Source organism: Urocitellus parryii, chromosome 6, assembly GCF_045843805.1.
Source record: "Urocitellus parryii isolate mUroPar1 chromosome 6, mUroPar1.hap1, whole genome shotgun sequence".
NCBI classification, from domain to species: Eukaryota; Metazoa; Chordata; class Mammalia; order Rodentia; family Sciuridae; genus Urocitellus; species Urocitellus parryii.
The window spans coordinates 158,445,378-158,470,266 of record NC_135536.1 but is presented as its reverse complement, the minus strand read 5'-3'; the positions used below and the strand labels follow the sequence as shown (position 1 = coordinate 158,470,266).

At 39.3% G+C, this 24,889-nt stretch overlaps 1 pseudogene; it reads left to right on the top strand.

Annotated features, from left to right (window-relative positions):
* Positions 1 to 19,779: 19,779 nt before the first annotated feature.
* LOC113176554 (E3 ubiquitin-protein ligase makorin-1-like) lies at positions 19,780 to 22,229 on the top strand (annotated as a pseudogene).
* Positions 22,230 to 24,889: the final 2,660 nt, after the last annotated feature.

Sequence of the window (24,889 nt, the reverse complement as noted above, 5' to 3'; positions counted from 1 at the left end):
GAGAATTCTGTGCCATTTCATGGGTTTCCTAGATTCCACTTGGGCTGCCATCTCAGACCTGGAACTTCATATCCTGAAAGGTCTTGTTTAGCTCACATGTCTCTGTACCTTTCTGCACCTATCCTTCTTTGTTGACCTATTCCAGCCCACCTGCCTAAGCCATAGCTAGAGCAAGAGTTACTAAGGAGATGTGTTCTCTTGCTGATGTCTTTGCTCTCACAGTTTAGGATCTCTGGTCTTGGGTAAGAAAACTTCTCCAACTTCCCAACATTTTCAATATAATACTCACCAGCCACCTCCCATCACACACATGTGTGCATACATGCAAACACATGTAAGGAAAATGAGATAGTCACAAAAATGAACCACGTAAGACAAAGAAAAGCAAAAATGTGCAGAGAGAAGTCTATAACTTTAGTTTCTAAAGGAAAAACTAAACTGACATATAGAATCAAGGTTATAAAAACTAAAACAGAACTTTGAGACTGTACTATCAAGGACCCCAGAGATTATGAACAGCATTGGTGAAGATAAAAGGCATAAGAATTAACTTTGACTGTTGGATTTGAGGTGATGCATAATAACATTTATCCTTCATTTTGTAGGTTATGAAGCAGTGTCCTTGTCATTAAATCATAGTTACCTATGATCACGTTCATCTGCTCAATTGAATCATTTTCTCTTTAAGTGTCTTTCCAATTTTGATTTTTATGCCAAACACATAGCAGGTCTTCTGCTTAATGGTTTCCTTGCATCTTCACAATCATCCCATGAGACAGACAAGGTTGGAGGCATTCAGCATATTGACCTTGTTATCACTAAAGTTCCTTCATACGTGGAGCCTATATGGAAATAAACATGATTTCTGACCCCAAAGAATACAAGTTAGGATTCAACAGTATTGAAACACAGAGGCAGATTGTATTCATCTGAACGAATCTTTAAATTGTCCAACTATCCATTTTGATTGATTTAGAGGTTATCATGCAGCATAAAGAGAACATGGTATTAGGACATGATAGCAAACATCAATTTTCTATCCTGTCCCTTTGTAATGCTTCTGGATGCCTTGGAAAACACCCCATTTGCTGGGTTCAGATCAGGGTTCCCTATTGCTACTCTCTGAGAAATGGAGATATTGAACACCTGTAAAAGTCACTCTATCGCACCACATTGTGACTCTTTATATAAACAAGTCATTCCAACAAGAGAAGGCGAACTCATCAGTGATGGGCATGCTCATCTTGGTTCCTTTTTTCAACATTCTCAGGCCTCTATTATTTCCCCATCTACATTTCTTTTTGTCAGGGTCCCCACCAGAGCTAAGGAAAGCAGAAAAAGGAAATGCTTTGGAACTTGCAGCTTTCATTAGCAGAGCTTCTTAAAATCTTATTTGAGGGAAAGTTGAAAAAATTCTCAAAATGAGGTGGTTATGCTGTTTATTTATGTTGTCAGCAGATTCAAATTATTAGTGCTTTTTCCTTCTCGTGGGTACTTTAAATTTAGCCATAAAATTGGGAAATTATATAAGAGACTTCTAGAGTGGTAAGCAAGGACAAGTATTATAAAAGCAGAAATAGGGTTATTTTATGGGGGTAGAGTGAATTAATCTTAAGTGAATCTATATTATACAACTGCCTCATTCCTTGGGACTTCCATCTGCTTTTTATAATTTATAATTTATAGTTTTAATATCTAACCATTTTAATTTAGGGATCCAAAAATAAGTGCTAGATTTTTGAGCCAAATAAATGCACTGCCATTAGCACACAGCAAGTTGCATGCTGCTAATTACTAATTATTCATGTGGCTAACATAACCCAAGCAGGAAAAAAAAAAAAAAAGACAAAATAAAAAAGAAGAGCTAGAGAGGATAGAAAAATAAAACTTTAAGCCAGGAAAAAAGCTACTTCATCAAATTACCTAGAAATACAGTAAATTAACAGAGCTTGTCTAGCTTTAATTTCTCCTGAGATATCAAAACAATTGTGCAACCTGAAGACAAATATCAGTAAAGAAGAGAGCGAAGGCTCTTCTCTCTTCCTTTCCTGGGCTCAGTTATGACAGGGCACTAATTTCCTGGACCCTTGTAAGTATTAGGATGGAATCCTGACCAGGTGACCTTATAGAGGTATTTTTTCTCCTGTTTGTGTTTTGGTGCCCATTTTTGACAAATGAAGTGACTCAACCTGTTTCAGTGATATTTTTAGAGGAGTTTAATGTCTAAAGAAAAGGCCAAACCAAAATGAGGTGATGTCACCTCCCACCTCTCTGCTCAGAGGCTTCTCTATGCATTGGTGACATAGTGAGTCCTTGGCCTCCCACGGAATGAGGTAGAATCTCACAGCCAGGTGGAAACCAGACTGCATCTTTCTTGGAGGAACCAGAGGAGAGAGAGACGGTTACTGGAGCCTCTTAAAAGCAGGATCCATCGAAGGAGAGACAAACAGAGAGAGCTGATGGTTTATCTAGGCCCACAGCCACAAGAGAGCAGAACGTGAAGTTCAAGCTAGATTTGCAAATACCCGGACCTGGGATGGCTCAAGAAACCCCTCTGCCTTTCCCTGCTCCCAACAGAAACACGTTTGCTCTGTGCTGTGAGGTTTTTTGATGTACTTTATGATTTTTAATGGGTAACTATTGGTTTGTATGTCAAAATTATCTATGTGAATAAGGTTGCGTATATATTTTCTCTTTTGAACAACATGCATCATTTGTTTGTCTAAATACTGAAAACATAACAATTATGACTTGAGAGCTCTACTCTGTGAACCAAAAGCTCTGTGGATTTTAGAAGTACAAGTGAATCTTAATAATAATAAATATAACATTGATCAAGTTGTTACTCAGTGCCAGACACTATTTTAAACATTTTCCGTCTATTTACTCATAGAATTCTCAAGATAGCAATATGAAATAAAATTTATTATTCCTGTAAGAAAACTGAGGCACATAGAGATCACACAGCCCTTGACAGAACATGGAGTTGATTCCAGAAAGTGTGGCTTTAAAATTTATGCTCTAAACCATTGATTTTTTTTGAATATACTAAAAATTATAAAATGAAGTTCAAGGCCTTCTTCCATAACCTCCTAATTTTTCTGCCAAAGGTTAACAGGCTTTTCAACCTCTTAATAGAAAAATAATCATGCCTATAAAAAAAAGATATATCAAGAAATTTGTATGTGTGTCTTACATATGTTCACATTACTGCACAGGGAGGTCCCGCTTTGCATAGTATGACCTCCACTTAGTGTTTTTCAAAGGGCTGAAGATGTAGCGCATTGATAGAGTGCTTGAGGCCTTGGGTTTAATCTCCACTGAGTACCAAAGGCAAGGGAGCTGGGGCAGGGGGTTGGGGAGAACCTAAATGGTTTCCAGGCATTTGTCTCTCTCTCTGGCCCACTGCAGTGCCTGGAACAGAAGTCCAGAGACTTGTGTGTGTGTGGGGGGGGGGGGGGGGGAGAGGGGCGGTGGGAATAGAACCCAGGTCTGCTTTACCACTGAGATACATTCCCAGTCCTTTTTATTTTTATTTTGAGATAGAGCCTTACTAAATTGCTGAGGCTGGCCTTGAACTTGCACTCCTTCTGCCTTAGCCTCCCAAGTCACTGGGATTACAGGCATGTGCCACCACACCAAGTTCCTCTAGGCTCTTGAGTGGGAGTGGGTAGGTGGTGGTGTTCATTTCTTAACGGCATCAGTCAGGGGCCCAGGAAGAGCCAGAAGCACACTGGATGGTTTGCCAGAGGAGAATTTAACAAGGAGCAGGACTGAGAGAAACAAGGGAAAGTGGAACCTCAGAGCACCAGTGCAGCAGCAGGCTGTCCTTAAGTTCTGGAGGAGCCAAGGGAGAGACCAGGTCACTAGAGCATCTTGAAAGGAGGATCCATGGAAGGGTCTCTGGACAGGAGCAGTGCCCACAGAGGGATGCAGCCAAACTGTAAAGAAGCCATGGGAGGAAACAGAATAAATACCCCAGCTTCTCTCTCTGCTCCCCTGTTCCAGTTCCCTGATGGTTCCTTCTATTGTCTGAATCCAGCTGGGGGCCAGAGGGCAAAGAAGCCCAGGGGATGCTGCTCATGGAGGTCAGCCTGGATTTTAGCCCAGGCCCTGCTGTATGGATGGCACTTTGACTGCTCCACTAAGTCACCCTTCTCTCACTTCTGCTCTCAGTGGACATTGCTCTCCCAATGATCACTCACTCTCTTTGAAATTGTGGGTTTAAAGTATTATCCTTTTTTTTTTTTTCAAAATGTCATTTTACTGAAGTCTTAGGAAGCAGAGGATAAAAATGCAAGAGGTAGAACCACTTAATTTAACTGAAATGAATTTAATAGAGCCTTAAAATTTTAAGTATAGGTTGTATGTTTTAATGAAAAACTTATTCCTAGGTGTTTTACCTTTTAGTTAGATCATTGGAATTGATTATTTTCTTCCATATATTTTGAAACTTTATAGTTTTAGATAAGGAAATCTTAGTTTTTCTATATAGTTACCAGTCATCTTACCAAATTCTCTGTTTATAATTATATTTTGGCTGATGTAATCCAAGTATTTTTTTAAAATCAGAGCAAATAATATTAATATTACATGCTTCTTTCCAACACAAATTCTTAGTGTGTTATTCTTGCCTAACTTCTTTGGCTCAGACTTCCAGAATAATGCTAAATGAATTTTGATAGCATTTTTATTTTTATTCCTGTACTAGAAATATTTGTATTTCTAACCTATAAACATGACAATTCATATTCCAAATGTGATTATTTCACTTTATATCTAATGTTATTTTTTGTTATTATATTGTTTTCCTTTTTAATGAGCAAGAAATACGGGATTTTTGTAAATGTCTTTTAAAATTTCATTAGATAATCATATGTTTTATGACATTTGATTTATATTATGTTCACAAGTTATATATTATATTAGATTTACCATTTTTGAGCCACTTTTGCATTTCTGGAATGAATAATTTATTATAATGTCTTATTATTAAAAATATTCTCCAGAGTTATATTTCATTAAGATTTTGATATTAATATTATTAAGCTAGGCTATAGATTATTATTTCATCTTTCATAGATATCAATATTAGACATAAAATAATTTGTATAACTTAAATTTAATTTTTTTCTATGTCTTGAGAAAGTTGAATAATAAACTTTCTAAACCTGGTGCTTCTTGGAGATGTAATTCTTTGAAAGCTTTCTTAATTTCTGCTGGATTCCTTTAGAGTTTCTATTTATTCTAGAGTTGATTTTAGTAACAAATAGAAAATATTTAATTTAATCTAGGATTTCAACTTTATTTTTTAAGATAAAAATCTTAATAATATTTCAATATTTCAATTTTGTGATTATTTAAAATTTTTCTGTATTAGTGTTTTCCCTTTCATATTTTACTTCTTTTTATATTTCCACATTCCCACCCCCATTTTTCTTTTTTTTTTTTTATTTATTTTTTTTTATTGTTGGTCGTTCAAAACATTACATAGTTCCTCATACATCATATTTCACAGTTTGATTCAAATGAGTTATGAACTCCCAATTTTATCCCGTATACAGATTGCTGTATCACATCAGTTACCCTTCCATTGATTGACATATTGCCTTTCTAGTGTCTGATGTATTCTGCTGTCTGTATTATTCTCTACTATCCCCCCTCCCCTCCCCTCCCCTCCCCTTTTCTCTCTCTACCCCTTCTACTGTAAATCACTTCTTCCATTTGAATTATCTTGTCTTACCCCTCCTTTCCTCTTATATGTCATTTTGTATAACCCTGAGGATCGCCTTCCATTTCCATGCGATTCCCCTTCTCGTTTCCTTTCCCTCCCACCTCTCAACCCTGTTAATGAAAATCTTCGTCTCAAGCTCTTCGTCCCTACCCTGTCCTTGTTTCCTCCCCTTATATCAGAGGAGTCATTTGGAATTTGTTTTTTAAAGATTGACTAGCTTCACTTAGCATAATCTGCTCTAATGCCATCCATTTCCCTCCAAATTCTATGATTTTGTCATTTTTAAATGCAGAGTAATACTCCATTGTGTATAAATGCCACATTTTTTTAATCCATTCATCTATTGAAGGGCATCTAGGCTGATTCCACAATCTTGCTATCGTGAATTGTGCTGCTATGAACATCGATGTAGCAGTGTCCCTGTAGCATGCTCTTATTAGGTCTTTAGGGAATAGACCAAGAAGGGGAATAGCTGGGTCAAATGGTGGTTCCATTCCCAGCTTTCCAAGAAATCTCCATACTGCTTTCCAAATTGGCTGCACCAATTTGCAGTCCCACCAGCAATGAACAAGAGTGCCCTTTTCCCCACATCCTCTCCAGCACTTATTGTTGTTTGACTTCCTAAAGGCTGCCAATCTTACTGGAGTGAGATGGTATCTTAGGGTAGTTTTGATTTGCATTTCTCTGACTGCTAGCGATGGTGAGCATTTTTTCATGTACTTATTGATTGATTGTATGTCCTCTTCTGAGAAGTGTCTGTTCAGGTCCTTTGCCCATTTATTGATTGGGTTACTTGTTGTCTTATTGTCTAATTTTTTGAGTTCTTTATATATTCTGGTTATTAGGGCTCTATCTGAAGTGTGTGGAGTGAAGATTTGTTCCCAGGATGTAGGCTCCCTGTTTATCTCTCTTATTGTTTCTTTTGCTGAGAAAAAACTTTTTAGTTTGAGTAAGTCCCATTTGTTGATTCTAGTTGTTAACTCTTGCGCTATGGGTGTCCTATTGAGGAATTTGGAGCCTGCTCCCACAGTATGTAGATCATAACCAACTTTTTCTTCTATCAGATGCCGTGTCTCTGATTTAATATCAAGCTCCTTGATCCATTTTGAGTTAACTTTTGTGCAAGGCGAGAGATAGGGATTCAGATTCATTTTGATGCAAATGGATTTCCAGTTTTCCCAGCACCATTTGTTGAAGGTGCTATCCTTCCTCCATTGCATGCTTTTAGCCCCTTTATCAAATATAAGATAGTTGTAGTTTTGTGGATTGGTTACTGTGTCCTCTATTCTGTACCATTGGTCCACCCGCCTGTTTTGGTACCAGTACCATGCTGTTTTCGTTACTATTGCTCTGTAGTATAGTTTGAAGTCTGGTATCGCTATACCGCCTGATTCACACTTCCTGCTTAGTATTGTTTTTGCTATTCTGGGTCTTTTATTATTCCATATGAATTTCATGATTCTTTTATCTATTTCTACAAGAAATGCAGCTGGGATTTTGATTGGCATTGCATTGAACTTATAGAGAACTTTTGGTAATATCGCCATTTTGATGATGTTGGATCTGCCTATCCATGAGCAGGGTATATTTTTCCATCTTCTAAGGTCTTCTTCTATGTCTTTCTTTAGGGTTTTGTAATTTTCATTGTATAAATCTTTCACCTCTTTTGTTAGGTTGATTCCCAAGTATTTTATTTTTTGGGGGGATATTGTGAATGGAGTAGTTGTCCTCATTTCCGTTTCAGAGGATTTGTCGCTGATATACAGGAATGCCTTTGATTTATGCGTGTTGATCTTATATCCTGCCACTTTGCTGAATTCATTTATTAGCTCTAATAGCTTCTCTGTAGACCCTTTTGGGTCTGCTAGGTATAGAATCATATCATCTGCAAATAGTGATAATTTAAGTTCTTCTTTTCCAATTTTTATCCCTTTAATTTCTTTCGTCTGTCTAATTGCTCTGGCTAGTGTTTCGAGGACTATGTTGAACAGAAGTGGTGAGAGAGGGCATCCCTGTCTTGTACCAGATCTTAGAGGGAATGCCTTCAATTTTTCTCCATTCAGAATGATGCTGGCCTGTGGCTTATCATATATTGCTTTTACAATGTTGAGGTATGATCCTGTTATCCCTAATTTTTCTAGAGTTTTGAACATAAAGGGATGCTGTACTTTGTCGAATGCTTTTTCTGCGTCTATCGAGACTATCATATGGTTCTTATTTTTTAGTCTATTGATGTGGTGGATAACATTTATTGATTTCCGTATATTGAACCAGCCTTGCATCCCATGGATGAATCCTACTTGATCATGGTGTATAATTTTTTTGATATGTATTTGAATCCGGTTCGCCAGAATTTTATTGAGGATTTTTGCGTCAAGGTTCATTAGAGATATTGGTCTGTAGTTTTCTTTCTTTGAAGTGTCTTTGTCTGGTTTCGGAATCAGGGTGATGTTGGCCTCGTAGAATGAATTTGGAAGTTCTCCCTCTTTTTCTATTTCCTGAAATAGCTTGAAAAGTATTGGTGTTAGTTCCTCTTTAAAGGTTTTGTAAAACTCTGCTGTATACCCATCCGGTCCTGGGCTTTTCTTAGTTGGTAGTCTTTTGATGGTTTCTTCTATTTCTTCTATTGTTATTGGTCTGTTTAGGTTGTCTATATCCTCCTGGTTCAATCTGGGCAGATCGTAAGACTTAAGGAATTTATCTATGCCTTCACTATCTTCTATTTTATTGGAGTATAAGGCTTCAAAATAGTCTCTGATTATCTTCTGTATTTCTGAAGTGTCTGTTGTGATATTGCCTTTTTCATCCCGTATGCTAGTAATCTGGGTTCTCTCTCTTCTTCTCTTCGTTAGTATGGCTAAGGGTCTGTCAATTTTATTTATTTTTTCAAAGAACCAGCTTTTAGTTTTGTCAATTTTTTCAATTGTTTCTTTTGTTTCAATTTCATTAATTTCAGCTCTGATTTTGATTATTTCTTGCCTTCTACTTCTTTTGCTGTTGTTTTGCTCCTCTTTTTCTAGGATTTTGAGATGAAGTATGAGATCATTTATTTGTTGGTTTTTTCTTTTTTTGAGGAATGAACTCCAAGCAATGAATTTTCCTCTTAGGACTGCTTTCAATGTGTCCCATAGATTCCGATATGTTGTGTCCGTGTTTTCATTTAACTCTAGGAATTTTTTAATTTCCTCCTTGATGTCTTCAATAACCCATATGTCATTCAGCAACCTGTTGTTCATTCTCCAAGTGATGCTTGATTTTTCCTTTCTTCTTTTATCATTGATTTCCAGTTTCATTCCATTATGATCAGATAAGATGCATGGTATTATCTCTACCCCTTTATATTGTCTAAGAGTTGCCCTGTGACATAATATATGGTCTATTTTTGAGAAGGTTCCATGTGCTGCTGAAAAAAAAGTGTAACTACTTGATGTTGGGTGGTAAAGTCTATATATGTCAATTAAGTCTAGGTTATTAATTGTGTTGTTGAGTTCTATAGTTTCCTTGTTTAACTTTTGTTTGGAAGATCTGTCCAGTGGTGAGAGAGGTGTGTTGAAGTCTCCCATGATGATTGTATGGTGGTCTATCAGACTCTTGAACTTGAGAAGAGTTTGCTTGATGAACACCGCTGCACCATTATTTGGGGCATATATATTTATGATTGTTATGTCTTGTTGGTTTATGGTTCCCTTGAGCAGTATGAAGTGTCCTTCTTTATCCCTTTTGATTAGCTTTGGCTTGAAATCTATTTTATTAGATATGAGTATGGACACGCCTGCTTGTTTCCGCTGTCCATATGAGTGGTATGATTTTTCCCAACCTTTCACCTTCAGTCTATGGATATCTTTTTCTATCAGATGCGTCTCCTGTAGACAGCATATTGTTGGGTCTTGTTTTGTGATCCATTCTACTAGCCTGTGTCTCTTAATTGGTGAGTTTAAGCCATTGACATTTAGGGTTATTATTGAGATATGGTTTGTACTTCTATCCATATTTGTTTGTTGATGTTACTAAACCTGATTTGTTATCCTCTTTGACTACTTTCCCCCCTTTACTGTCCTACCTCCCATTGTTGGTTTTCAATGTTATTTTCCATTTCCTCTTCCTGCAATGTTTTGCCAAGGATTTTTTGAAGAGATGGTTTTCTAGCTGCGAATTCTTTTAACTTTTGTTTATCATGGAAGGTTTTAATTTCATCTTCTAACCTGAAGCTTAATTTTGCCGGATACACGATTCTTGGTTGGAACCCATTTTCTTTCAGTGTTTGAAATATGTTATTCCAGGATCTTCTAGCTTTCAGAGTCTGTGTTGAGAGATCAGCTGTTATCCTGATTGGTTTACCCCTAAATGTAATCTGCTTCCTTTCCCTTGTAGCTTTTAAAATTCTTTCCTTATTCTGTATGTTGGACATCTTCACTATAATGTGTCTAGGTGTGGATCTCTTATGGTTTTGTACATTCGGCGTCCTGTAGGCTTCTAGGATTTGGGATTCTGTCTCATTCTTCAAGTCTGGGAAGTTTTCTCGTATTATTTCATTGAATAGGCTGTGTATTCCTCTGGTGTGGAGCTCTGTGCCTTCCTGTATCCCCATGACTCTTAAATTTGGTCTTTTGATATTGTCCCATATTTCTTGGATGTTCTGTTCATGGTTTCTTAGCAGACTTGCTGAGCTGTCTATGTTCTTTTCCAGTTGAAATACTTTGTCTTCATTGTCTGATGTTCTCTCTTCTAAGTGATCTACTCTGCTGGTAGTATTCTCAATTGAGTTTTTAAGTTGGTTTATTTTTTCCTGCATTTCTAGTATTTCTATTTGTTTGTTTTTTATTTCCTCTATCTCCCTGTGAAATTGATCTTTTACTTCCTGGATTTGTTTGTCAATGTGATCTTTCATTATCTGATTTTGCTGTCTCATGTCTTCCTTGAGACTCCAGATCATCTGAAGCATGTATATCCTGATCTCTCTATCTGACATTCCATCTGTTGCACCTATTACCTCTTCTAAAGTTGAGTTGACCTGCATTGCCTGTGGTCCTTTCTTTCCTTGTCTTTTCATACTGCTGGCGTTTCTTTCTGCTTGGTGAAACTGTTGTGTTTTGAAATTTTCCCTCTATTTATTTATATTGCTCTTGTATAGTTGAATAATCACCCTTGCAGGGCATGTAGTGGCTGTGATCCTCCTCCAATTGGTGTGATCCGTCTACCACGCTGGCAGGCCCTAGGTCTGCTCTGCTGGTCGGTCAAAGGTCCGCCTACCCAGCAGGCACGAGGGGCACCTCTATCACTCCGCAGGTTGCTGGGCCTAACCTCCCGATGGGTCGAAGGTTCGCCTAGCTTGCAGGGGGCTGCTCCCGGAGCGAGAGCTAGGCCTCCCGGGGGAGCCCGGATGGTGGAGGCCGACTGCCTGTTCAGGCGGGGCGGGCCAAGCCGCACTGGGTGCCGGCGGCTTGCAAACGCGGCTGGTATCAGCAGGACTTAACTCCTGCACCCGCTGCGGGGGCACCTTTATCGCCGAGTAGCTGCGGTCGCGTGGTTGGGAACCGGGTGGGTGGGGCCGCTTCTCCCAGGGCGAGAGCTGGGCCTCCCGGGGGAGCCCGGATGGCGGAGGACTGCCGGTTCAGGCGGGGCGGGCCAAGCCGCTCCGGGATCCCGCGGGTTGCAAAGGCGGTTGGCGTCTGCAGGACTTAACTTCTGCACCCGCCGCCGGTTCGGGCGGGGCGGGCCAAGCCGCTCAGGGTTCCCGCGGGTTGCAAAGGCGGCTGGCGTCTGCAGGACTTAACTTCTGCACCCGCCACGTGGGCACCTTTATTGCCGAGTAGCTGTGGCTGCCTGGTTAGGAAGCGGGCGGGTGGGGCCGCTTCTCCCAGGGCGAGAGCTAGGCCTCCAGGGGGAGCCGCCTGCCGGAGCGGCTGATGGTTGGGGGACTAGACCTCTGTGCCCGCGTGGTCTTCCAAGATCCACTTCTCTGGGGCAACCTGTCACTTCGAGTAAACCTACCAGTTCACGGCAGCTCTCCTCTTAAGGAAGTTATGCTAGAAGTTCCTCCGTAGCTAGGCTGCAGCTGTTTCGATGAGTCTTTCATATCCCGTTAAAGTGGAGACGTTGGAGTCGCTGCTTCCTCGCCGGCCGCCATGTTGGATCTCCCCATTTTTCTTATGTCAGGCATTTTCATTGTTTATTGTTGTCATTAATTTAATGTCATTTTTCTTTTACATTTTTTATTTTGCACATAATTTGCTTTTTCCCTGTTTCCCAACTCCTTATTTTATTCATAATTTTGTCCCTTTTATTTTCATGTTTATTTCATTCTTTATTTTTTAAAATTTAAATTAATTAATTATGTGTTTCCTAATAATTATAGAGTATTTAAGGCTAAGGTTTATTATGAATTGAGTTTTATCTATAATAAGTTTTGCTGGTACTTAGACATGTCTGGCTCTTTTATTCATTGTATTTTCTCCCTTAAAACTATGCCATATTTTTATATTTTTAACCTTCTCTTTAATTTGCAATTATATTCTTTTTGTTGATGTTGACTATTTTATTCTTGATGATATTGTTATTTTTTGTGTGACAAAAAGAAGAGTTTGGACAATCTGTTCTCAAACTGCCCTTGTAATCCTCAAGTCCTGGGTACATGGCTAGTCTGATATGCAACCATATAAAAGTATTTGTTGTTGTTGTTTTTTGTTTTGTTTTTTTTTTTTTTTTGGTACTGAGAATTGAACCGAGGGCACTTAACTACTGAGCCACATCCCTAGCCTTTTTAATCTTTTACTTTGAGACAGGGTTTTGCTAAGTTGCTGAAGGCCTTGTTAAAACTGAGGCTGGTCTCAAACTTGTGATCCACCTGCCTCAGGGTTCTGAGTCTCTGGGATTACAGGCATGCATCACCATACCTGGCTGTTTTATTTGGTTTTAAACATGAGACTATTGTTATAAATGCAAAAGAATGTAGCTTTAAAAACAATGCAGTGGATATGAAACTTAGAGTTTCAAACTCAGGTGTGCCCTACATGGAAAATTCTTTAAATCTGTGTATGAAAAAAAATTATGCATCTAACCTTTCTAGTAACATTTGATCCAATCCATTTCTGATTTTTTTCGCCTGTCGAATCCAGAGATTTCTTGGGTCTGTTGAAGCTCATTTATGTTTGTGTGCAAGTTAAGTAGAGCTCAGAAGCTCCAGCCATCTGGATAGCACCAATTCTCCAGGGGAATTAATAGGTGCATCAGAGGGGGCTGGAATGTGTCCACCACTCTTTGGCTGAAGTGATCTTGAAGTCACTGGTGCATGTGTCCGTCACAGGCACAGTCCCACTCCCACTATGGCTCCTGCTGTACTCTTCTGGGAGCTGTGACCACATTTCCCCATGCTCCTTTCATAGTACATGCACTATCACCCTTTGATGCAGTGATACATCTTGCTACTTAACCATGTAACCCCAGGAATAGGCACACACCAGCTCTCTTTCTCTATCTGCCAATCTTATGCCAGGCTTACAATCATGTTAAACTGCTAGATGCTCTTGCACACCCCCTTGGAGTTGGGCATATCTTTCACACCAAGTGACTTTATGACACTAACTTTCTAGCCCTTCCTCATGAAGATGAAATGAGCAGAAAATAATGTTTTCATGCTCTAAGTCCCAGGAGAGAATAACAGTGGTCCTTTTTCAGTCTCATGTTCCCTAACATCAAGATAGAATTCACTCGGCCCATTCTCTCTTCCCAGACTTTCTTCTCCTTTTGCCTATCAAACTCTCTGTATCTAATATTCTGTGCCCTATATTAAAAGGGATTCTAAGTCACCATGCAAATTTACAAATCTAACACTGGGGATTGGAAGTTGGAGTTGTGGATCGGTGCTAGAGTGCTTTACTCGCATGTGTGAGGCACTGGGTTCAAGAAGCATTGCATATAAATAAATAAATAAAGGTCAACAACTAAACATAAATAAATAAATAAACTAATGGATGGTGTATATGTGCATTAGCTATAAATTATGCCAAAAGCTATCCCTTGTCTCTTTCTAGCAGGCAAGTAGGGGGAAATCTGCAATGTGTAGGTGAAAAAATACATGAATCCATGAATACATTGAAATATCATGCAAAGCAATATGCTAAAATAAACTTTCCCATCACCCTATCCTTTTACTATTCCCAATCGGAATCACTTAGATTTGTGTTATGGTTAGGGTTGTGTAATCTCAGAGTTGGAGATGCTACAGATTTGGTACAGATATTTGGGTTGGTATTATATAGCTGATGGAGACCACATGATTGGGAGCCATGAGTTTAATCACAGTTTAATCACAGTTTTTAATTCAGTTTTTCATGAATTATCTTCAAGTTCCATGTCTGCTCATTCTCTGAGTATTCATGTGAATCTTGAATGATCTGTGTTTCTTGAAACTACAATAGGCATCTTCACTTAATTTCATTTCATAAGTAGATTTGGCTGTTTATTATTAATGGAACTTTTTCCATTCGAAGTTTCTGAGTGTACATCATATTCTTTTATGAGGCTTAACCCTATTTGATCTGGCATCCTTACACGTTGGGGACATTGGAAGAGTCAACTTTATTGTGTGAGCTCTTATCTAAACTCTAGGGTAGATATTTATTTTTTAATCATAAAAATCACAGATCTGTATTCATTTAAACAATACAGTCATGAATAAAGTCCTTATACTTGGATTTGGCATTAAGATGGAGTAAGAGAGTACCATGGAGTAACTTTGAAGAATGCCAATCATATGCATCACCTAGTATTTAGTACTGAATTCATATTTTGACTGGGTAGACTTAAGTGCTGCAGGAAAACTTCCACACTAAACTAACCTCATCATTATACAGATATGCTCTTCTAGGAAACTTGACTTTAAGGTGAGAAAAAGGGAGTAATTAGATGGGTCTGCATGGTCATGGTCGAGGGTGTTTAACATTTTTTGTTGTTGCTGTTAATTAAAGATGATTCTTAGGATATAGAAAAGCTAATGTAAGAATAGTCTCTTCCAACACCACTTGGATTAATCTTCCTGTGGCAAACAAAGCCGAGCCAAACACCCCCCAGCCCTTCTGTTGTGCAGGGCTGATGTTCCTGGCTTTCCTTAAGGTACCAGATGGAAACTACTCTTGAGTTCCCCTCCGTGGTGACTCACTGGCTCATTATCCCACGGTCAGCTCATATATTTTTAACATAGTCATTTGATCAAGTGATTTCTTCAGCACATTTGCACCTGATGGGCCATTTTATTGACGCCCCATCTCATTTACTATCATGTGTAGTATTTAGCTGAGGAGGTGACTTCAATGCTTTGTGAATATTTTTCCTATGCAAAGGTGAGTACCTGTTCAAGGCTTCTAGTCCCAGGAAAGAAGAATAAGGATTTTTCTTCTATACTCTCTAGAGATCTTGCAATATGCATTCCCTTAATGAAGCCAGACACATCCACTTTCTTTTGGCTTGTGCATGATCAGTCAAAGTGACTCATCGCTGTAATTTTAATATGCCAATTATTTTCTAAAGAAAAACACAAGACTGCTTTGTATGCAAGAAAAGAATGTGTGTCTATTTCAGACATTGTAGATTCTTTGCACTGGGTTTGAATTCTTATTCTCTAAGAAAGCCATGGCCTTTACAAGGTAGCAGCTTTGGCATCCCTGGGAAAATTTGTGCTCCATTTATGAATTCTTTGTTATAAATCATTTTGTGCATTGTATGATCATTAGATGAGGTGAACTATATTTGAATAGGCAATTTTATGACCATAAGCAGAGGATAGCCCTTTGGTACATGTTAGTTTATGTTCAGGTTGATAGTACAGAGCTTTATAAAGAAAGAGATGAACCTGATTCAGACTTTAAAATATAGTACTCATTTATTGGCTCCTTTTACTACCATTTATGATCTCACCATTTTTAAAATAAAAAGAAATTTTCTGGCTTATTTATTTTACTCAAAATATCATTTATGAGGCTTTGGGAAAAAAATTTTAGTAAAAATCTCTCATAAAGCCATCTTCTCCAAAGATAACATTGATAACCTTTTTACTTTCCATAGAGCTTGGCAGTCATGATTGGATATGAAATCTATTCTATTAGAGAAGGGTGATGTATTTGGTTAAGAATAAACATTGGGTTAGTGGTGTGGCTCAGAGGAAGAGCACTTGCCTAGCATGCATGAGATCCTGGGTTCAATCCCCAGCAAAACAAAACAAAACAAAGGATAAATTTATGATATGTACCTGGTTGGTTAAGTTGCCTTTAGGTATGTTTGGGCATGTTCTGTGTGCAATGGGACTAGAAGTGATATGTATGAAGGAAAAGGAACATATAAGCAAGAACAGACTGAACAGTACTCATGCCTTTGAGGCAATGGAGAAGCAAGCTATGAATCCAATATGCAGCTCAGTCTATTGAAGCTAAGATGAAACCAGGCAGGTACAGCTCCTTTGTCCTGGTCATGGGGCCCCTTTCTTAGAACAATTTTATTACAATGAGCGAAGCTATAGGCAATTGAACTAAACAGTAATTAGGGGAAAAGGTGTGTTTTACAAAGTTCCTGTGGAGGACAGGCTGTGTCCTCCATAATCAATAGAACAGTGGTTTTCTGCCTGTGCCTGACCCTGATTTACTCCATTTTATAAAGTGGTAGATTGCTATGAGTTATTCCATTTTGAGTTTAAGTGCTGAGGTGGAATGACTTTATACCTTGTTTGTACAAGTAAACAACCACCATCTGCCTAGCACAACCATAAGACACAACCTGATAAATCAGTTATGCAAATAATAATGGCCACCTGTGCACTTATTGAATCAGAAGCACATGGATGCATGGATTTATCAAACTCACATCAGAAAACCCAGGTCCATGTGTTTATTAAACATACCACATCACCAAATGAAGCAACTCCCTCACCTGAGACACAAAAAAGGAGGAGCACACTGAGACAAGACATGGTGGCACACTGACCCTGGCACCTGGTCTCATGTCATGACCCTTGCTCAGGAAAATTGCCACGGGACAAATCTCTGTCTTCAGGCTTCAGCAAAGTGCAGTTTCTCCCTCCTGTGATGACAGTACACAGCTCACTCCAAACTGACATCTCAAGCTGACATTCCAAGCTGACACTCTGAAACTGCCAACCATCTGGACCCTGGTCTAGAATAAATCCTATGCATTGACAGCTCTGTTCCCTGAACAAGTTCTTCAGCTGGTTCTGGTTCCTAATCTTATCTGACTGCCTACAGTGACCCTTAAGATTCTGTCTGCTTTCTGCCTGTGCTCTCAGTTCAGCTTTCTGGACCCCTGGGACCTTCTTAACTCTTCTTAGCCTGTCACCTATACGTACAATTGTGTCATGTGTGATGTGTGACTTGAACATTGAAGATATTGGCAGTTAAGATAGGAATGAAAGAACCTGTGATTGCCCAGCTTCTGACTATCAGATGACGCGTGAGTATTCAGTGACCTGCAATCACTGAGAGTGGTGTAGCCTCTGAATTGAATGCTACCCAATGAGTTCTGATATGTGGAATACACAGACATGTTTGGTCTGTGTTCATGGAATAGCTCACTCATGACACTCTGCTAGAGGAAAGCCAGGGAAGGAGCTTCAGAGGACTTTATCAACAGGAGAGGCAGAGATCATGAAGGGAACGGACCTGTGTTCCAAGGGGAAAGGATTTTACTGAGCCAGCCGACTGCAGGGGCAGATCTATGCAGTTCTCAAAGGTGTGAACTCTGAATTTGGATACCCTGGATTCATATCCTGAAAGGGCAACTAACCTAGCCTATTAGTTTTCTGCGTGGTAAAATGGGAATGGTAAAAGTTACGGCGAAGATTATGAGAATAAAATGATAAAAAAAATGCTGAAAACAGCACTTTACTTGTTCCATAGTAAAGCAACTCAATAAATATTAGCTATTATTATCCCTCAGTGACTTGATCAGGCTCAGTGTAAACAAACCGGGTGTTGAAGCAGCATTGTCTTCACTATTGCTCCATGGAAGAAACCTGAGAATTAAGACACTCAAATGGATTCTCCTGGTGGGTTTTATGAAGCAAGTGACTTGGATTACTCACAGATTACTCACAATTTTGATGATGACATTTTCATTTTGATGACACTTTCTGCTTTTTAGAAAAAATTTTTGGTTCTTTTTCTTTGCCTAAAGGGTTAGGATAGGAAGATGAGAGTCAACACATGTATATTTTTTACATTGTGCTCTTCAAACATGCATGTGATTTGATTCTTGATTTTTTTAATCTAATATTATAATAAACATTTTCCGGTTATACTTTTTCATAATGTTAATCATGTTAATTCTTAATTAATATTCATCTCTGAGTATTAATGTGTTTAACATTAATATCTGGATAATAGTCCTTTGTATGATCATGTAATTAAATATTGCCCACTGTTGGAAATTCTATGGATTTTGATATTTTGATGTTAAAAGCAATGTGTCAAAAAACACTTCTTATTCATTTAATTCTTCAGCAACTACTGATTGAGTACCTACAATATTCCAGGTACTACGGGAGGTATTGGGAATAGTAATGGACTCAACATGAGTTTTGATCAACATCTGTGGTCTTCATTATGATTCATTGCTGGAAATAGAGTTTCCGGTTCAGAAAGAACAATCATCTTGAGTTTTTTTCATACCCTTTGCCACATAGCTATCTAGAAATAAGCCAATTTAACATCCTCAGTAATTGATCACGTAATCTTGAGTCAAAAACAGTATTTCTCAGGAATTTACACAAGTCTAAAAACATCTCCACCCACTGGAGAAAGCAGATGGAGACTTGGTTCTGAGAGGCAGATTTTTCTTTCTACCTTAGGAACCACGACTGTGGTGAATATACCACATCAACTTATTTAACGTGGAAAAATCCTTGTAAAAGGTGGGAAATGAGAATGGGAGAGGTGGAGAAAGAATAAGACCTGCGCTATTCATAAATTCAGTGACACCCTTTTATAAAACACAAATTGTTACATTTTGAAAAGAGGCATGATTTGAGAATAAGTATTAAAAAGATGGAGTGATAAGAATAATATTGTAGAGGAATTGCATAAATTTTAATCTGCCCCTTTACCTTAAACTAGTAGGTATGTGGTGACAATATGCATCAAAGATTGGTCACACTGTTAGAGGAGAAATGGAATGATAGTTGCCAGCAATGCTTTGAAACTCAATAGACATTAGAAAGTGATGAATGTACAGCTTGGTCCACTGATTAAGTTATAAACCTTGTTCCAATGTGCTTTTTATTAAAATGAAAATCTTTCTTTCCATCAATAGACCCATAAATTAATTCTTGTCCCTCTTCTTATAAAGGAGCTATCTGTTCATAGTTTAAAACAAGGTCACTAAAAGGAATTAAAAAATTTATTTTGAAGAATAACTCCTTGGCATTTTTAGAATTTTTTTATCCATGGCAAATGACCCCCATGACTGAAGCCAGTAAGCAGAGTAGGTTCTGAAGAGGACGATTGGTTGGTACCCTCCTTGGGGGTCCATATGGAAGACACTGAGGGGAGGTAAGTACAACATCAGGTGAGTCTGCTTCCAGTAGAAGCCTGCCAACAAGGCCAGAGGCAGGATTCCTATTTCTGGAATGATCACTGTCTTCAGAACATCCTTTCTCTCAGGACTACTACTACTATTACTACCAATAACAGTAGATACCATTTGTTAAGCTGCTGCTATATTTTGGGCACTTTGCAAAATCTTGCATATGCTAACATTATAGCTTACCAAAGGTCAGGTGTAGGATATTTTATTGCTCTCCTTACAAGCAAAGAAACCAAGGCTCAAAGAGACTCAACTATCTATTCAAGGTCACACAACTTTGGCAAATGAAGGTATGCAAACTCAGAACTTCTTTAAGATCTATTAACAGGACAGTTGTTGTATCAACACCCTCTGGCATCGCTGGAGGCCTCAGCCTGGTTTGCAGAGGTTGGTAGCGTGTGATCTCTGCTGGGCTGTGGGATACTCCTTCTCCAGTGCCCTGCACATTAAGGGAGAGGCATTTTATGCATGGGATTTGTAAGAAAGGAGGTAACTCACTATTTTCATGACCTCTCTGATAGTTCAAATGGTAGAGTGTGCAAGTATTTTCAACAATAGTACTGTATTTATGGAAACCACTGCTGCTATGAACATAGCAAGCCACTGAACAGGAAGAAGCAACTGCTACAAATCTAATTGCAAAACCATGCCTCGCTGCTTCCTCAAGTCTTTCATCTGTAGTTGCACCACTTGTCAAAATGAGTACAGGCAAATCTGAGTCAAGAAATTCATTTTAATGACACTTTCTGCTTTTTAGAAATCAGCAAATATATGAAAAAATGTTCAATATCTCTAGTAATTAGAGAAATGCAAATCAAAACTACTCTAAGATTTCATCTCATGCCAGTCAGAATGGCAATTATCAAGAATTAAAGCAACAATAAAGGAAGGAGACCCTCATTGTTATACAAAATTACATATAAGAGGAAGTGAAGGGAAAGGGGAAAAAAAACAAGAGAGAGAAATGAATTACAGTAGATGGGGTAGGGAGAGAAGATGGGAGGGGAAGGGAGGGGAGGGGAGGGGGGATAGTAGAGGATAGGAAGGGCAGCAGAATACAACAGACACTAGTATGGCAGTATGTAAAAAAGTGGATGCAGAACCGATGTGAATGTGCAATATGTATACGGGGTAAAAATGGGAGTTCATAATCTGCTTGAATCAAATGTATGAAATATGTCAAGAGCTTTGTAATGTTTTGAACAACTAATAATAAAAAAGTAAAAAAAATTACCAGCCTTAAAAAAAAATAAAAAGTAAAATAAATAAATAAATAAATAAATCAACAATAAGTGCTGGAGAGGATGTGGAGAAACAGGTACACTCATACATTGCTGGTGGCACTGCCAATTGGTTCAACTGCTTTGGAAAGCAGTGTGGAGATTCCTCAGAAAACTTGGAATGAAACCACCATTTGACCCAGCTATCCCACTCCTCAATCTATACTCAAAGGACTTAAAATCAGCATACTGTAGTGACACAGCCACATCAATGTTTATAGCAGCTTAATTCACAATAGCTAAACTGTGGAACCAACCTAGATGCCCTTCAACAGCTGAATGGATAAAGAAACTGTGGTATATATACATCATTGAATATTACTCAGCCTTAAAAGAGAATAAAATTATGGCATTTTCAGGTAAATGGATGGGGTCAGAGAATATCATGCTAAACAAAGTAAGCCAATTTCAAAAAACCAAAAGCCAAATATTCTCTCTGATAAATGGATGTTGACCCATAATGGGGCAAGGGTGTTTGTGGGGAGAATGAAGGAACTTTGATTGGGCAAAGGAGAGGGAAGGAAGGGAAGGGGGCATGGGGGCAGGAAGGATGGTGGAATGAGATGGACATCATTACCCTGGGTACATGTCTGACTGCACATGTGGTGTGACTCTATACTGTGTACAACCAGAAAAATGAAAAGTTGTGTTCCATTTGCGTACAATGAATCGAAATGCATTCTGCTGTCATGTATAACTAATTTAGAACAAATAAAATAAAAGAATAAATTCAAAATATCCAAGACTAGGAGCAGGTTCCGAGGACTGGGTGAATGCCATTGAGTTTGTTCCTGAGCAGCCCTACTGTGGCCGTACCGCCCCTTCCTGCACTGACGAGCCCCTGCAGGGCTCAGTGACCAAGGAAGAACCAGAGAAAGAGCAAACTGCAGTGGAAAGTAAGAAGCAGCTTTGCCCCTGTGCTTCAGTGGGAGAATGCTACTATGGGGAGAACTGTGTTTATCTCCATGGAGACTCGGATGACATGACGGGCTGCAGGTCCTCCACTGGATGGATGCAGCTCAGAGGACACAGCACATCAAATCTTGCATTGAGGCTCACAAGAAGGACATGGAGCTGTCTCTTGCTGTGCAGAGCAGTGAAGATGTGCTGTGTGGGGTCTTCATGGAGGTGCTCTCTGAGAAAGCCCACCCCAGCAAACACCGCTTTGGGGATCCTCTGCAACTGCAACCACACCTACCGTTTCAAGTGCATTCTCAAGTGGAGGAGTGCTGAGCAATATCAAAAAGTCCCACACCGAATGCTGGATCACATCTAACGTTGTCACTCCAAGTGAACACCGGGTGGAGGAAAAAAGAAGAGAAACAGAAACTCATTCAGAAATACAAATACAAAGAGCAACAAAGCATGCAGGTATTTGATGAAGGATGAGTCCATTTGGAGGGAACTGTCTTAACAAGCATGTGTACCCTGATGGCAGTAGAGAGGAGTCACAGAGACAGAAAGTGGGAACATCAAGTGCATACCGGGCCCAAAGAAGGAACCACTCTGGGCGCTCATTGAGGAAAGAGAGAACAGCAACCCCTTTGACAATGATGAAGAGGAGGTTGTCACCTTCCAACTGGGTGAGATGTTGCTTATGCTTTGGGCTACAGGTGGGGACGACAAGCTGATAGACTCCAAGGACAAGTGGGACTTGTTTCACAATGAGCTGGAAGATTTTTATGACACCTATAGCAGCCTTTCAAGGCATGGGAACTGGTCTGTGAGCCTCAGACAGTAGCTGTCATCTGTGTGGCAGGGCAAGGCGTGTTGGTCTCCTAGGCAGGACTCCCCACTCCAGGTGCTGTCGTGATCACTTACCCAGGGCCTGCAGCTCCCCTCTCCTTCCCCCAAGGAGTGTCTGTTTTCTCTGTTTCAAAAAGTTACAAAAATAAATCTTAAAGTCAGTTTTTTTGTAACATGAATTTATCTGTCCGCACAGGTTTGTGGTGTCATCTGTTTTCAGCCGGGTTGTGTCTATGGACTTTCTGCACTCATTTCCAGGACCCTAGGTTCAGAAGCAAAAGTACCAGCCATGCTTTGGGGTCCAAGAGTAGGGGTGATGGGTGAAGGGACCTAAGCTGCCTGGCAAGTAGCCTTCTGCAGATGTAAGAGGTGGGTCCTGGAGGGTTCTGGTAAAATGTGCACATCTGTGCTTTATCAGTTTTCTCCCTTACAATCCCCTCCATGTGTGCTTGTCCTGTGGTTTTGGTCTCTTGTTTAATTGAACACAAGGAGTACTACTGGGTAATGAGAACCAGGTGTTAATGTATTGAGTCTAACACGCTAGGAACATTTGAAAGAACACACATGAAAGCTACAGTGGCACACCATCGGTGCAGGATTGGCAGTTGACTCCCAAGGGCTTGGTATAAGCATGAGAGTGTGAGAAGCTTCCTATCCCTGCATGGATGCATTATTTTTAGCCCTAGTGGACAAACTTGGTTTAGTGGTTTCAGCCTCATGTGGCAGATAGATCTTAAAGGGCAAAGCAGTATTGTGGTGGTAGTTACGATAGCAGTGCTACCTCTGTCTATATGCTAGAGAAATGGGGTCAGCCATAGTGGATAAATGACTGATTATCTCATGTATCAACACAGAGTGGGTCTTGGATACAGTTTTATTTAATGTTTCATGGTGTAGCTTTTCCAGTCCAAGCACTTTTGGAAAAACTTTATCCTCATTTGAGGGGTTCTTTTGTCAGGTTTTTGTGTGTGTTTTTATGGGTATTGCCTCTTTCCACTCCTGAGCTTTGCAAGTAGACAGAAGTCATTCAGAACTATGTTCTATGGTGTTTATTGTAGGTCAGTGATTTGTTTACAGTAATAAGTCACTCTTTTTTCCACTAAAGGGGAAGGCATGGTCATCCACAAGACAAGCTGAATTTAAGTTGTTAGAAGAATTCCTTGATGGGAAAGTTTACCTTTGCATTTTATTGCTTTGTTTTATGAAAATGACTTGGGAGATGCTTCCTGATTTTTCCATCTACTGCTTTGGTTCCTTGGATCCCACATATTCTTTCACTTTAAGAAAAAACAAGCAATTGTTGCAGAGCTCTCTGTGTTTTGCAGCTGTCCTTATGTAAGAAGCACTTTTCCCAAATAAAACAAACAAACAAAAAGATCGATTAACAAAGGGTTGCTCAAGAATTCAGCTGGAGCACAACAGAAGAGTCCAGGTTGCAGGAGCATCCACAAAATGATTTAATGCTAAACGGATGAGTTCTGGCTTAGGAATCCTTAAATTTCCATCACCTCAGAATGAAATTAATCCCAGACCTTAAGAAACTCATAAGGATGAAATCTCACTGTAAAGAGTAAAACACATCAAAGGCAAACCCTGAGTCTCTGGGCTCTATAGAAAGAGTCATGCTCTAGGTACAGTTTTTTCCCCCCCTTTTAATTAAAATTCCCTTAGTCTTAACTGGTTTGAGTTGATTTTGTCTTCTCGCTTAAACTACATGAAAAAGAGACCAACCAAGACAAGCCAAATTCAATTCCAAGTTTTCTCCAAGTAACAACTCTGAAGTTTCTGAGAAACTATGAAGTCTCAGAAGACAATCAAAGATCCCTTTGAAAAACCAGGCAGAGGGTACTGTATCTCCTTAAGCACGACTCAATGCAGAGAGGCCCAAGCAAAGCCAGTTTTGTTAAAGGAAGGCTCATTTCTCCCTCCTTGTCTAAGTGCTGTCTGAATTCTGTATGAGCACGTAAATTGACCTCACTCACTCAAAGTGGAAATCAGTGTTAATGCCCACTTGTGTTTCATATATATTGACCATTAGCAAATACTGACTTCCATTTTGGGAGAGGTCAATATATATGAAATACAAATACTGAGAGTATTTAGAATTTTTATGGCAATTGGTCATTACCACAAGTTATGGCTAACTATTGCCATGAGTTATTGTGTAACAAAATGCTCTAAAACACAGTAGTCCAAAATGAAAATTTATTATCCTCTATTGTGGTTGTGCAGGTTGCCTGGGCTCAGCTGGGTATTTCTCACGTGAGGTCTATCATGTTTGCTGTCAGGTGGCAGCTGCAGATGGATTTATCTTCAGGCTCACTGGACAAGAGTTCCAAAATGTTTTTTTTTTTTCATTCATATATCTGGCACCTCGTCTGGCATGGCTGGCACTGCTGAAGGCTGAATGGACATCTGTTTCCAAGCAGCCTCTCCAAATGGACTGCTCAGACTTTTTCTCAGTGTGGTGGTCTCACACGGTAGCCAGACTTCTAACTGGTGGCTGGCTTCTCCCAGAAAACATGTGCTTATGATAGAGGTGGGA